Raw genomic sequence first — 13,196 nt, 5'->3', positions numbered from 1 at the left:
GAGTGTCCAAAGGATTTGGCCATTTCTATGACTTAATCCCCATTGGCTATTTCTTTTTCATTTTTTAAATGTGGTCAGTTTGTGTAGATATGCCAAGGGCAACTGCATACCACCTCTGAAATTCCTTGGGTTGTTTCCCACCTGCCTGCCCCATCGTTCCTGAACCTTGTCTCTCCTGGTTCCTAAATCCTCCTCTTTGGCTCATCTGTGCTTGGTTTCTATTTTTCTCAAGACTGCATGCTCAGAAATCCACTTAGATTGGTTCTCCCTGACTCTAGCCCTACCTTTGATTTTTGGTATCAGCCAAAATAGGATGTCGCTTCTGGTGTTGGTCTTTAGCTTAACAAATTTCAGTCAATGAGAGATGCACTACCCAGCTCTGATTTTCAGTGTTTGCCAGTTTTCTTGGTGTAAATACTCACACCTTAGCTGACTTCACTAAATGTGGAGCTGGGAAGAGACGTGCATGGTGGCTCCTGGGAGCCCACGTGAGTCGCCTCTGGCACACCACTGGCCCCATGGATGGTGTCCTAAGCCAACCCCTCATCCAGTTCACTCTATTCCTCCATGAGAAATTAGGAGGCACTTGGTTTTACTGCTGCTCTCAGAACCTCCACTTCCATCTTATTTCTTCAGAGACTGCAAAATGATGCTAACAGACAAGCACAAAGAATACTTTAGCCAATGGACATCAAACTGTGTGTCTCTCTGAGTCCTAGGTTCAGTGGCAGGCATCACCTGGGAAGCAGAGGCAGTACCACTGGAGTAGTGTGCCTTATGTTTTTAAGTTGGTGTTCCATTCATGAGTTCCTTTCATAAGAGTTTAGCCAATGGAAGAAATGATTTGGTGCTTAGGTGATGGTTGTCTGTATCAAGGAACTTCAAGAATCTTTTTTTCTTTTTTTGAAACTATTGTCCTGGGGTAGGGCTGCTGGTTAGGGCTTCTTGCACACTCACCGCCAGTGCCAGCTTTGCATGTTGAAGAATGCTTTTCTTCCATAAAAGTGAATTTTGGGTTTATGATCTTGTTTCCCTTGTCCAGGTCAAAGTGCAATTTAATTTCTGATTAAATTACTTCTTAATTTCTAATCAGGACAGAAGTTAACAATCTATTTCAAACCAATCAGTTTGGTTAAATCTCATTAGGGTTGGCTTATTACAGTAATCACTTAGGAATTGTGCTTACTTTCTGGGGATCAAGGGCCTCAGCCAGGCACCTGTATTTATCTCTAGAGGATGGGGGTGCTTTTAGCTTAAGCTGGTCTGCTTGCTCCGCTCAGTCAATCAGGTTTTGGCAATTTCCCCACCCAGTAGGTCTCATTCTTATTTACTCATGATGATGTAGGGATGATTAAATGTAATAACTCTGGTAAACAACTTATTATTACTGGCTATAAAGAAGAATACTCTAAGCTTGACCCTTGTGAGTTTATGCTCATGCTTGACTCGAGTTGTCAGGGCAGTGGCTTGTGGTTTGGTTAACTGTACGGTAATGTCTGGGTTATTGGTGTCTACTCACAGCCAGTCCCAGCACTAGAAGCTGCCCTGATCTACCTGCACTGTTGTTCTTCTCACATACCAGAGCCCTATTTTAAGTGCACTGTAGCTGGGGGATACTGAAGGGACCCAGTAGACAAAAGTGAGTAATAACAGCTAATTAAAGTTACATCTACACTTCTCCATATTCACTGCCACTGTTCTGGTCCAAGCTTCAATCTCTCCCACCTAGTTTCTTCCACTGCCTCGTAACTGATTCTCCACCCACGTGCCCACACCCCTCACCATGCATCAGCAGCACAAGAGTCTTATTTGTTTCACATCTCACCAGCATTAGATATTGATCTTCATTTTAGTCATTCTGGGGGATGTGCAGTGGTATCACAACAGTATCTTTAATTTTTAGTCCTGGATGACCAATTAAGTTGAGCATCTTTTTATATATTTATTGGCACTTGGACATCCTCCACTGTGAAGTGCCTGTTCAAGTCTTTGGTCCATTTTTCTGTTATTTTTTACCCTTTTCTTTTGGATTTGTAAGGGTAGTAGGGGTAGTATGTGCATTCTAGATACTAGTTCTTTGCTATCTAGAAATAGCTCAGTATTTTCTGTGGCTTGCTCCCAGTGTAGAGTTTTGATGAACAGACATTCTGAATTTTAATGTCATCCAACTAATCAATCTTTTATTTTATGGTTAATGTTTTCTGTGCTCAATTTAAGGATTTTTGAGGGAGGGATCAAGATGGTGGAGGAGTAGGACGTGGAGTTCTCCTTCTCCCACATATACATAAAAAATACATCTACATGTGGAACGACTCTCACAGAACATCTACTGAATGCTGACAGAAGACCTCAGACTTCCAAAAGGGCAAGAACACCTCCATGTAACTGGGTAGGGCAAAAGAAAAAAGAAAAAAAAAAAAAAGAGAAAGGAATCGAGACAGGAGCTGTGCCTCTGAGGGAGCTGTGAAAGAGGAAAGGTTTCCATACATCAGGAAGTCCCCTCACTGGTGGGGACGGAGGGGGAGCTTTGGAGCTTTGGAGCCTTGGAGAACACAGCAACAGGTGTGCTGAGGGCAAAGTGGAGAGAGACATGCAGAGAGGGCCAGTGCTGACCAGCATTCCCCGGTCTGAGATGCTTGTCCACTCAGTCCTCTGGGGTAGGTTGGGGCTGGGTACTGAGGCTCAGGCTTCAGAGGTCAGACCTTGGGGAGAGGACTGGGGTTGGTGAAAACAGCCTGAGGTGGCTAGGGTGTGGTGCTCCACAACTGAGGGAGTCTGGGAAGAAGTCTGGGCCCACCAGAGAGGCAAGGTGCCATTGTTGGGAGGCACACAAGGAGAGGGATGGGCCCACTATAGGCCACTTTCTCCTGGCACTTAAGGTGGCAGGGCACTGCCTACACAAGTTCCAGGGGGAGGCGGGAGCTGCTGTTCCCATCTTGGACTCCAGAGGCAGGCTCGGACTGCTGCTGCTGCTGCAGAGGGTCCTATGAGCAGGTGCAGGTCACTGCCCCCACCTTCCCAGGAGCCTTCACAGTGCGCCACTGCTGAGGGTCCCGTGACCCAGTGTCAACCACTTCTTCCTCCTCCCCAGGGGCATGCAACCCACTGCAGCCACTGCAGAGGGACCTGTGACCTGACTGGAAGCCAACTGCTGCCCCTGCCTTCCTGGGAGCCCCATGCAAGCCGTGCACCTGCACACCTGCATGCCCCCTATCAAAGGGATAACAGCCAGCCCACACTGAGGAAAGAGATGGCAAGCATCCAAACCAAAAACAGCCCTCATGCCAAAGAAATACTAAATGCACACAAGCTGCACAGGGATGCTCCTGCTTATAAATAGCCCTCCAAGACTACAGTAGATAATTGTTTCTCCTACACTCACAGACTAAGAGAAATATAAACAAAATGAAGAAGCAGAGGAACCACTCTCAGTTAAAAGACCAAGAAAATTCCCCTGAAGGTACAAACAATGAAACAGACCTCCTCAGTCTAATAGACACCAAGTTCAAAAAGAAGGGAATGAAAATAATGAAGGAATTAAGAAAGGCTATCAACAGAGATGCAGAGTACTGTAAAAAGGAACTAGAAATTATAAGGAGGAGCCAAGAAAAATTAGAAAATTCATTTGCCAAGATGAAAGCTGAGCTCAAGGCAATGAAGAGCAGAATGAATAAAACTGAAGAAAGAATAAGTGATCTGGAAGGTAGACTAATGGAAATTACCCAATCGAAACAGCAGACAGAAAGCCAAATGAGAGTAATATAAAATACCTGTGGGATAATATAAAGTGGGCCAATCTATGCATAATAGGCATTCCAAAAGAGAAGAAAGAGAAAAGGGGATTGAGAATGTATTTGAAGAAATTATGGCTGAAAATTTCCCATACCTAAAGAAGGAAACAGATATCCCGATACAGGAAGCACAGAGGGTCCCAAACAAGATGAACCCAAAGAGACCTACACCAAGACATATTAAATAAAAGTGGCAAATGTTAAAGATAATTCTAAAGGCAGCAAGAGAGAAAAAAAGAGTTCATTACAAGGGAGGCCCCCATGGGCTATCAGCTGATTTCTCTACAGAAACACTGCAGGCCAGAAGGGAGAGGCAAAAAATATTCAAAGTCTTGAAAGAGAAAAATCTGTAACCTAAAATACTCTACCCAGCAAGATTATCATTTAGAATAGGAGGAGAAATAAAGAATGTCTCAGACAAGCAAAAACTAAAAGAATACAGCAATACTAAATGTATCGTAAAGAAATAGTGAAAGGTCATCTCTAAAGAGAAAAGAAGCAAGAAGAAATAGGAAGGAGGAAATCCCAATTGGAAAGTAAATCACGTATATTAGCCAGTATACAGATAAAAAAGAAAAAAAAACCTATTTGTGAAAGCAATGATAAACACAAGGAACAGCAAAAGGATAAACATAAAAACGTAAAAAGGGACATCAAAATCATAAAATGTGGAGAAGGAGAGTATGCAAATGCAGATTCTTTCTCTTTATTTTAGAATGTGTTTGAGCTAATATGACTATTAGTCTGAAGCAAGCAGATATAGGAAGGGGTTAACATACTTGAAAAATAGGGCAGCCACAAATCAAAAACATACAACAGATTCACAAAAAGCTAAAAGAAGAGAACACAAGCATAAAATAAAAGGAAATCATCAAACCATAAAAAGAAAAAGAAAGGAACAAAGAAGAGACAAAGAATCAACTGGAAAACAAGGTTTGAAATGGCAATAAATATATATGTATCAATAATTACCTTAAATGTCAATGGACTGAATGCTCCAATCAAAAGACATACAGTGACAGACTGGATAAAAAAACAGGAGCCTACAATATGTTGCCTACAAGAGACCCACCGTAGGGCAAAGGACACACATAGATTGAAAGTGAGGGTATGGAAAAAGATATTTCATGCAAACAGAAATGACAAGAAAGTGGGAGTTGCAATACTCATATCAGACAAAATAGACTTCAAAGCAAATGCTATAAAGAAAGATAAAGAAGGACACTATATAATGATAAAAGGATCAATACAAGAAGAGGATGTGACACTCATCAACATATATGCACCTAATATATGAGCACCCAAATATTTATACATAAAACAAATACTAACAGACATAAAGGGAGAAATCGACAGGAATACAATAACATTAGGAGACTTTAACACCCCATTCACATCAATGGACAGATCTTCCAGACAGAGAATCAATAAAGCAACAGAGGTCCTAAATGATACAATAGAACAGTTAGACTTAATTGATATTTTCAGGACACTACATCCAAAAAATAAAAATATACATTATTTTCAAAGGATTGACCACATATTAGGCCACAAAACTAACCTCAACAAATTTAAGAGTACAGATATTATTTCAAGCATCTTCTCTGACCACAATGGCATGAAACTAGAAATCAACCACAGTTAAAGAAATGAGAAGAAAATGATTATGTGGAAACTAAATAACATGCTACTAAAAAACCAATGGGTCAATGAGGGAATCCAAAAGGAAATAAAAAATACCTTGAGACAAACAACAATGAAAACGCAACCATACAAAATCTATGGGATGCAGAAAAAGCACTTCTTAGAGGGAAGTTCATAGTGATACAGGCCTTCATGAAAAAAACAAGAAAAATCTCAAGTAAACAACCTAGCCTACCATCTAAAAGAATTAGAAGACGAAGAACAAACAAAACCTAAAGTCAGCAGAAGGAAGGAAATTAGAAAGATCAGGGAGATAAATAAAATAGAGATTAAAAAGACAATAGAAAAAATCAACAAAACCGAGAGCTCATTTTTTGAAAGGGTAAACAAAATTGACAAGCCTCTGGCCAGGCTCACTAAGATGAAAAGAGAGACCCCAACTAAAAAAATAAGAAATGAAGAAGGAGAAATCTCAACTGATACTGCAGATATACAAAAAAAGTAAGAGAATACTATGAACAATTATAGGCCAACAAAGCTGACAACCTAGAAGAAATGGGCAACTTTCTACAAACATACAGCTCACCAAAGTTGAACCAAGAAGAAACAGATAGGGCTTCCCTGGTGGCACAGTGGTTGAGAATCTGCCTGCCAATGCAGGGGACACAGGTTCGAGCCCTGGTCTGGGAAGATCCCACATGCCACGGAGCAACTAGGCCCGTGAGCCACAACTACTGAGCCTGCGCGTCTGGAGCTTGTGCTCCACAACAAGAGAGGCTGCGACAGTGAGAGGCCCGCGCACTGGGATGAAGAGTGGCCCCCACTCGCCACAACTAGAGAAAGCCCACACACAGAAACGAAGACCTAACACAGCCATAAATAAATTAATTAATTAAAAAAAAAAAAAGAAGAAACAGATAGTCACTGTTTGCAGATAACATACTATACATAGAGAATCCTAAAGATGCTACCAGAAAACTACTAGAGTTAATCAATGAATTTGGTAAAGTAGCAGGATACAAAATGAATGCACAGAAATCTCTTGCATTCCTATACACTAATCATGAAAAATCTGAAAGAGAAATTAAGGAAACACTCCCATTTACCACTGCAACACAAATAATAAAATACCTAGTAATAAACCTTCCTAAGGAGACAAAAGACCTGTATTCAGCAAACTATAAGATACTGATGAAAGAAATTAAAGATGACACAAACAGATGGAGAGATATACCATGTTCTTGGTTTGGAAGAATCAACATTGTGAAAATGACTATACTACCCAAAGCAATCTACAGATTCAATGCAATCCCTATCAAACTACCAATGGCATTTTTCACAGAACTAGAACAAAAAACTTCACAATTTGTATGGAAACACAAAAGACCCCGAATAGCCAAAGCAATCTTGAGAAAGAAAAGCAGAGCTGGAGGAATCAGGCTCCCTGACTTCAGACTATACTATAAAGCTACAGTAATCAAGACAGTATGGTACTGGCACAAAAACAGAAATATAGATCAATGGAACAGGATAGAAAGTCCAGAGATAAACCCACACACATACGGTCACCTTATTTTTGATAAATGAGGCAAGAATATACAATGGAGAAACGACTGCCTCTTCAATAACTGGTGCTGGGAAAACTGAACAGATACATGTAAAAGAATGAAATTAGAACACTTTCTAACACCATACACAAAAATAAACTCAAAATGGATTAAAGACCTAAATGTAAGGCCAGACACGATACAACTCTTAGAGGAAAACATAGGCAGAACACTCTGACATAAATCACAGCAAGATCCTTTTTAACCCACCCCCTAGAGAAATGGAAATAAAAACAAAAATAAATGAGTGGGACCTAATGAAACTTAAAAGCTTGTTAACAACAAAGGAAACCATAAACAAGACCAAAAGACAACCCTCAGAATGGGAGAAAATATTTGCAAATGAAGCAACTGACAAAGGATTAATCTCCAAAATATACGAGCAGCTCATGCAGCTCAATATCAAAAAAACAAACAACCCAATCCAAAAATGGGCAGAAGATCTAAATAGACATTTCTCCAAAGAAGAAATACAGATTGCCAACAAACACATGAAAGGATGCTCAACAACACTAATCATTAGAGAAATGCAAATCAAAACTATGAGGAGGTATCACCTCACACCAGTCATAATGGCCATCATCAGAAAATCTACAAACAGTAAATGCTGGAGCGGGTTTGGAGAAAAGGGAACCCTCTTGTACTGTTGGTGGGAATGTAAATTGATACAGCCACTATGGAGAACAGTATGGAGGTTCCTTAACAAACTAAAAATAGAACTATCATATGACCCAGCAATCTCACTACTGGGCATATAACCTGAGAAAACCATAATTCAAAAGGAGTCATGTACCACAATGTTCATTGCAGCACTATTTACAATATCCAGGACATGAAAGCAACCTAAGTGTCCATCAACAGATGAATGGATAATGAAGATGTGGCACATATATACAATGGAATATTGCTCAGCCATAAAAAGAAACGAAATTGAGTTATTTGTAGTGAGGTGGATGGACCCAGAGTCTGTCATACAGAGTGAAGTAAGTCAGAAAGAGAAAAACAAATACTATATGCTAACACATATATATGGAATGTGGGAAAAAAAAAGGTTCTGATGAACCTAGGGGCAGGACAAGAAGAATGGACTTGAGGACACGGGGAGGGGGAAGGGTAAGCTGGGAAGAAGTGAGAGAGTAGCACTGACATATATATACAACCAAAGCTACCAACCACTAGCTAGTGGGAAGCAGCTACATAGCACAGGGAGATCAGCTCAGTGCTTTGTGACCGCCTAGAGGGGTGGGATAGGGAGGGTGGGAGGGAGATGCAAGAGGGAGGAGATATGGGGATATATATGTACATACAGCTGATTCACTTTGTTATACAGCAGAAACACAACATTGTAAAGCTATTATACTCCAATTAAGATGTTAAAAAAGAAGAAATAGATAATTTGAACAAACCAATCACTAGAAGCAAAATAGAATCTGTGGGGGAAAAAAAAAAAAAAACAACTTCCTGCAAACAAAAGCCGCGGACCAGATGGCTTCACAGGCGAATTCTACCAAACATACAAAGAGGAACATATACCAATTCTTCTCAAACTCTTCCAAAAGACTGAAGAGGAGGGAACACTCCCAAAGACATTCTGTGAAGCTACCATCACCCTGATACCAAAACTAGAAAAGATACCACCAAAAAAGAAAATTACAGGCCAATATCTTTGATGAAAATAAATGCAAAAATTCTCAACAAAATATTAGCAAACCAAATCCAACAACACATAAAAAAGATCATACACCACGACCAAGTGAGATTCATTCCAGGTTCACAAGGATGGTTCAATATATGAAAATCAATCAATGTAGTACACCATATTAACAAAAGAAAAGTCAAAAACCACATCATCATCTCAAGAGATGCAGAACAAGCATTGGACAAAATTCAACATCCATTCATGTTAAAAGCTCTTACCAAAATGGGAATAGAGGGAACATATCTCAACATAATAAAAGCCATTTATAACAAACCCACAGCCAATATAATACTCAGTGGCGGAAAGCTGAAAGTCTTCCTGCTAAAATCTGGAACAAGACAAGGATGCCCACTTTCACCACTTCTCTTCAACATAGTATTGGAAGTCCTAGCCACAGAAATCAGACAAGAAAAAGAAATAAAAGGTATCCAAATTGGAAGGGAAGAGGTAAAACTGTCACTATGTGCAGATGACATGATACTACATATAGAAAACCCTAAGCACTCCACACAAAAACTACTAGATCTAATAAATGAATCCAGAAAAGTAGCAGGATTACAAGATTAATATTCAGAAATTGGTTTCATTCCTTTATACTAACAATGAAATATCAGAAAGGGAATGTAAAAAAAAAATACCGTTTAAAATCATACCAAAAAAACCCCCCAAAACAAAACAAAAGCTAGGAATAAACCTGACGAAGGAGGTGAAAGACTTATACACTGAGAACTATAAAACATTAATAAAGGAATCTGAAGAGGATTCTAAGAAATGGAAAGATATCCCATGCTCTTGGATTGGCAGAATTAATATTTTTAAAATGGCAATATTACCCAAAGCAATCTACAGATTTAATATGATCCCTATCAAATTATCTATGACATTTTTCACACAACTAGAAAAAATAATCCATAAATTTATATGGAACCATAAAAGGCCCAGAATTGCCAGAGCAATCCTGAGGGAATAAAAAAAACAAAGCAGGAGGCATAACTCTCCCAGACTTCAGACAATACTACAAAGCTACAGTAATAAAAACAGTGTGGTATTGGTACAAAAACAGGCATACAGATCAATGAAACAGAATAGAGAGCCCAGAAGTAAACTCACACACTTACAGTCAGTTAATCTTCAACAAATGAGGCAAGAATTCAAAATGGGAAAAAGACAGTCTCTTCAGCAAGTGGTGCTGGGAAAGTTGGACAGCTGCATGTAAATCAATAAAGTTAGAAGACACCCTCAAACCATGCACAAAAATAAACTCAAAATGGCTTAAAGGCTTAAAAATAAGACATGACACCATAAGACTCTTAGAAGATAGCACCAAGAAGATAGGCCAAACATTCTCTGACATAAATTGTACAAGTGTTTTCTTAGGTCAGTCTCCCAAGGCAATAGAAATAAAAACAACAATAAACAAATGGGACTTAATCAAACTTACAAGCTGTTGCACAGCCAAAGAAACCATAAAAAACAAACAAACAACAAAAAACAACAACAACAAAAAAGAAAAGACAACCTACGGAATGGGAGAAAATATTTGCAAATGATGTGACAGACAACGGCTTAATCTCCAAAATATACAAGCAGCTCATACAACTCAACAACAAAAAAACAAACAACCCAATCAAAAAATGGGCAGAAAACCTTAATAGATATTTCTCCAAAGAAGACATACAGATGGCCAGTAGTCACATGAAAATATGCTCAACATCACTGATTATTAGAGAAATGCAAATCAAAACTACAGTGAGGTACCACCTCACACTGGTCAGAATGGCCATCACTAAAATGTCTACAAATAAAAAATGCTGGAGGGAGTGTGGAGAAAAGGGAACCCTCTTACACTGTTGGTGGGAATGTAAGTTGGTACAATCACTATGGGAAACAGTATGGAGGTTCCACAGAAAAGATCCAGCAATCCCACTCCTGGGAATATACCTGGACAAAACTACAATTCAAAAAGATACATGCATCCCCATGTTCATAGCAGCACTGTTCACAATAGCCAAAACATGGAAACAACCTAAGTGTCCATAGAGAGATGAATGGATAAAGAAGATGTGGTACATATATACAATGGAATACTACTCAGCCATAAGCCAAAGAATGAAATAATGCCATTTACAGCAACATGGATGCAACTAGAGATTATCATACTAAGGGAAATAAGTCAGAAAGAGAAAGACAAATACCATATGATATCATTTATATGTGGAATCTAAAACATGGCACAAATGAACCTATCTCCAAAACAGAAACAGACCCACAGACATAGAGAACAGACTTACGGTTGCCAAGGGGGAGGGGGGGAGTGAGAGGGATGGACTAGGAGTTCTGGGTTGGTGGATGCAAACTATTACATTTAGAATGGATAAACAACAAGGTCCTAATGTGTATCACGGGAAACTATATTCAATATCCTGCAATAAACCATAATGGAAAAGAATACAAAAAAAAGAATGTATACCTGTGTATAACTGAGTCACTTTGCTGTATAGCAGAAATTAGCACAACATTATAAATCAACTATACTTCAATTTAAAAAAGAGAATATTTTGGCTTCCACAATTTATGAAATATTCTGATATGTTTTGTTATGAATTAGAAATGAATTATTGTTATATTAATTATTGTTATTTCATATCTAGATTTACAATCTATTTGGAATGAATTTTTGTATATCTTGTGAGACTGCATTCAAAGTTTATTTGTTTTCTATATGGATAGCAAACTGACCCAATGCCAAGTTTTGAACAAGCCATCCTTTCCTTACTGCATTGCAATATTACCATTGTCATAAAACAATAACGATATGTGTGTGCATCTACTTCTGGATTATAATCAATTCTATTAGCTGTTTGTCTATTATGCGCCAATGCCGTACCATCTTAATTCTTACAGCTTTGTATGTGTCATGACATCTGGCAGTATAAGTCCTTCTGCTTTTTTTCTTCAAGATTCTCTTGCCTACTCTTAGTCTTTTTCATTTCTATATAGATTTTAGAATTAGCATGTCAAATAACATTAAATATACCTCTTAGGATTCTGATTGATACTTCATTGAATTTACAGATCAATCTGAGGAAGAATCGACACCTTAACAATTTGAATTCTCTGAGCCTTGAACATATAATATCTCTCCTTTTATTTAGACTGCTTTTAATTTTCATAGAAATGTTGTAGTGTTCAATATAGAGATCTTCCACATTTTTTGTTAGATCTATTCCTAGGTATTTGATGTTTTCTGATACAATTGTAAATGGTATCTTTAAATTGTTTAAAATTTCTATTTGCCTAGAGAAATGCAATTTACATTGACCTTTATTTATTTAGTGACATCACTAAATTCACATATTAATTTGAATAGTTTGTTGATTCTTTTACACTCTTTACTTATACAACAATGTTATTTGGGAGTAAGCACAGTCTTCCTTTCCACTTCTGATGTATTTTACTTATTTATTTTTGCCTTATTGCATTGGCTGGGATCGCTAGTACATTATTAAATCAAAGTGGCTAAAGGGTGTATCCTTGTCTTGCTCTCAATTTCAAGGAAAAGTATTCCAACATTTTGTCAAGTATGATGTATGCTGTGGATTTTTTTCTTCTTCTTCTTCTTTTTTTTTTTTTGCGGTACGCGGGCCTCTCACTGTTGTGGCCTTTCCCGTTGCGGAGCACAGGCTCCGGACACGCAGGCTCAGCGGCCATGGCTCACGGGCCAAGCTGCTCCGCGGCATGTGGGATCCTCCCGGACCGGGGCACGAACCCGTGTCCCCTGCATCGGCAGGCGGACTCTCAACCACTGTGCCACCAGGGAAGCCCTATTCTTATTATTTAAAATCCTGTATCGGATTGAAGAAATTCCCTTTTATTTTCTAGTTTTCTGAGAGTTCTTAAAAATAAGGAATGAATATTAAATTTTATCAACTATTTTTTCTGGATCTACTGAAATAAACATACAATATTTTTCCTTATGTTGTCAATGTGGTTTCTCTCATTGACTTTAAGTTTATACTTTAATAGGACACATAAAGAACAGAAGACAGACAACTATTGTTACTTGCTTTTTAAAAAGTCCATATACTGGCAATGTCTAGAGAAATGTAAAAGAATTGTTTGTAATTGTTACACAGTTGAACTATGGGCACTTGTTCACTGAAACAAGAAACTGGCATGGAATAAGTTCTCCATATTTGGGGTCTTTGACCTGAATGAAGCTATAGTCACTGTAACAGTGGTGCAGAGCAGATAAAACTCCAATAAAAACTCTATCATTTTTTGGCTGGAAGAACCAGGCAAAGGAGCCCAGGGCAACCGGTGTTACCAGAGAATGAAAGTGGAACACCAGAAAGAAGAGAGGCAAATTCTGTATATAAACTCAGCCCAAGTTTCTGGCCAATCCCAGAACCATAAAAGCAGAGGGCAAATGAAGCCAGCTTGCATTTAGGGCTT

At 38.7% G+C, this 13,196-nt stretch overlaps 1 protein-coding gene across 1 annotated transcript in view; it reads right to left on the bottom strand.

Moving 5' to 3' along the window:
• Window positions 1–13,196, bottom strand: part of HECW1 (HECT, C2 and WW domain containing E3 ubiquitin protein ligase 1) — a 263,731-nt gene that overhangs the window by 140,506 nt on the left and 110,029 nt on the right. The window lies entirely within an intron of this gene.

The sequence above is a fragment of the Lipotes vexillifer genome, unplaced genomic scaffold, assembly GCF_000442215.2.
Source record: "Lipotes vexillifer unplaced genomic scaffold, Lipotes_vexillifer_v1.1 scaffold1359, whole genome shotgun sequence".
Lineage (NCBI taxonomy): Eukaryota > Metazoa > Chordata > Mammalia > Artiodactyla > Lipotidae > Lipotes > Lipotes vexillifer.
The sequence above is the reverse complement of the archived record's forward strand: the minus strand, read 5'-3'. Positions and strand labels throughout refer to the sequence as shown.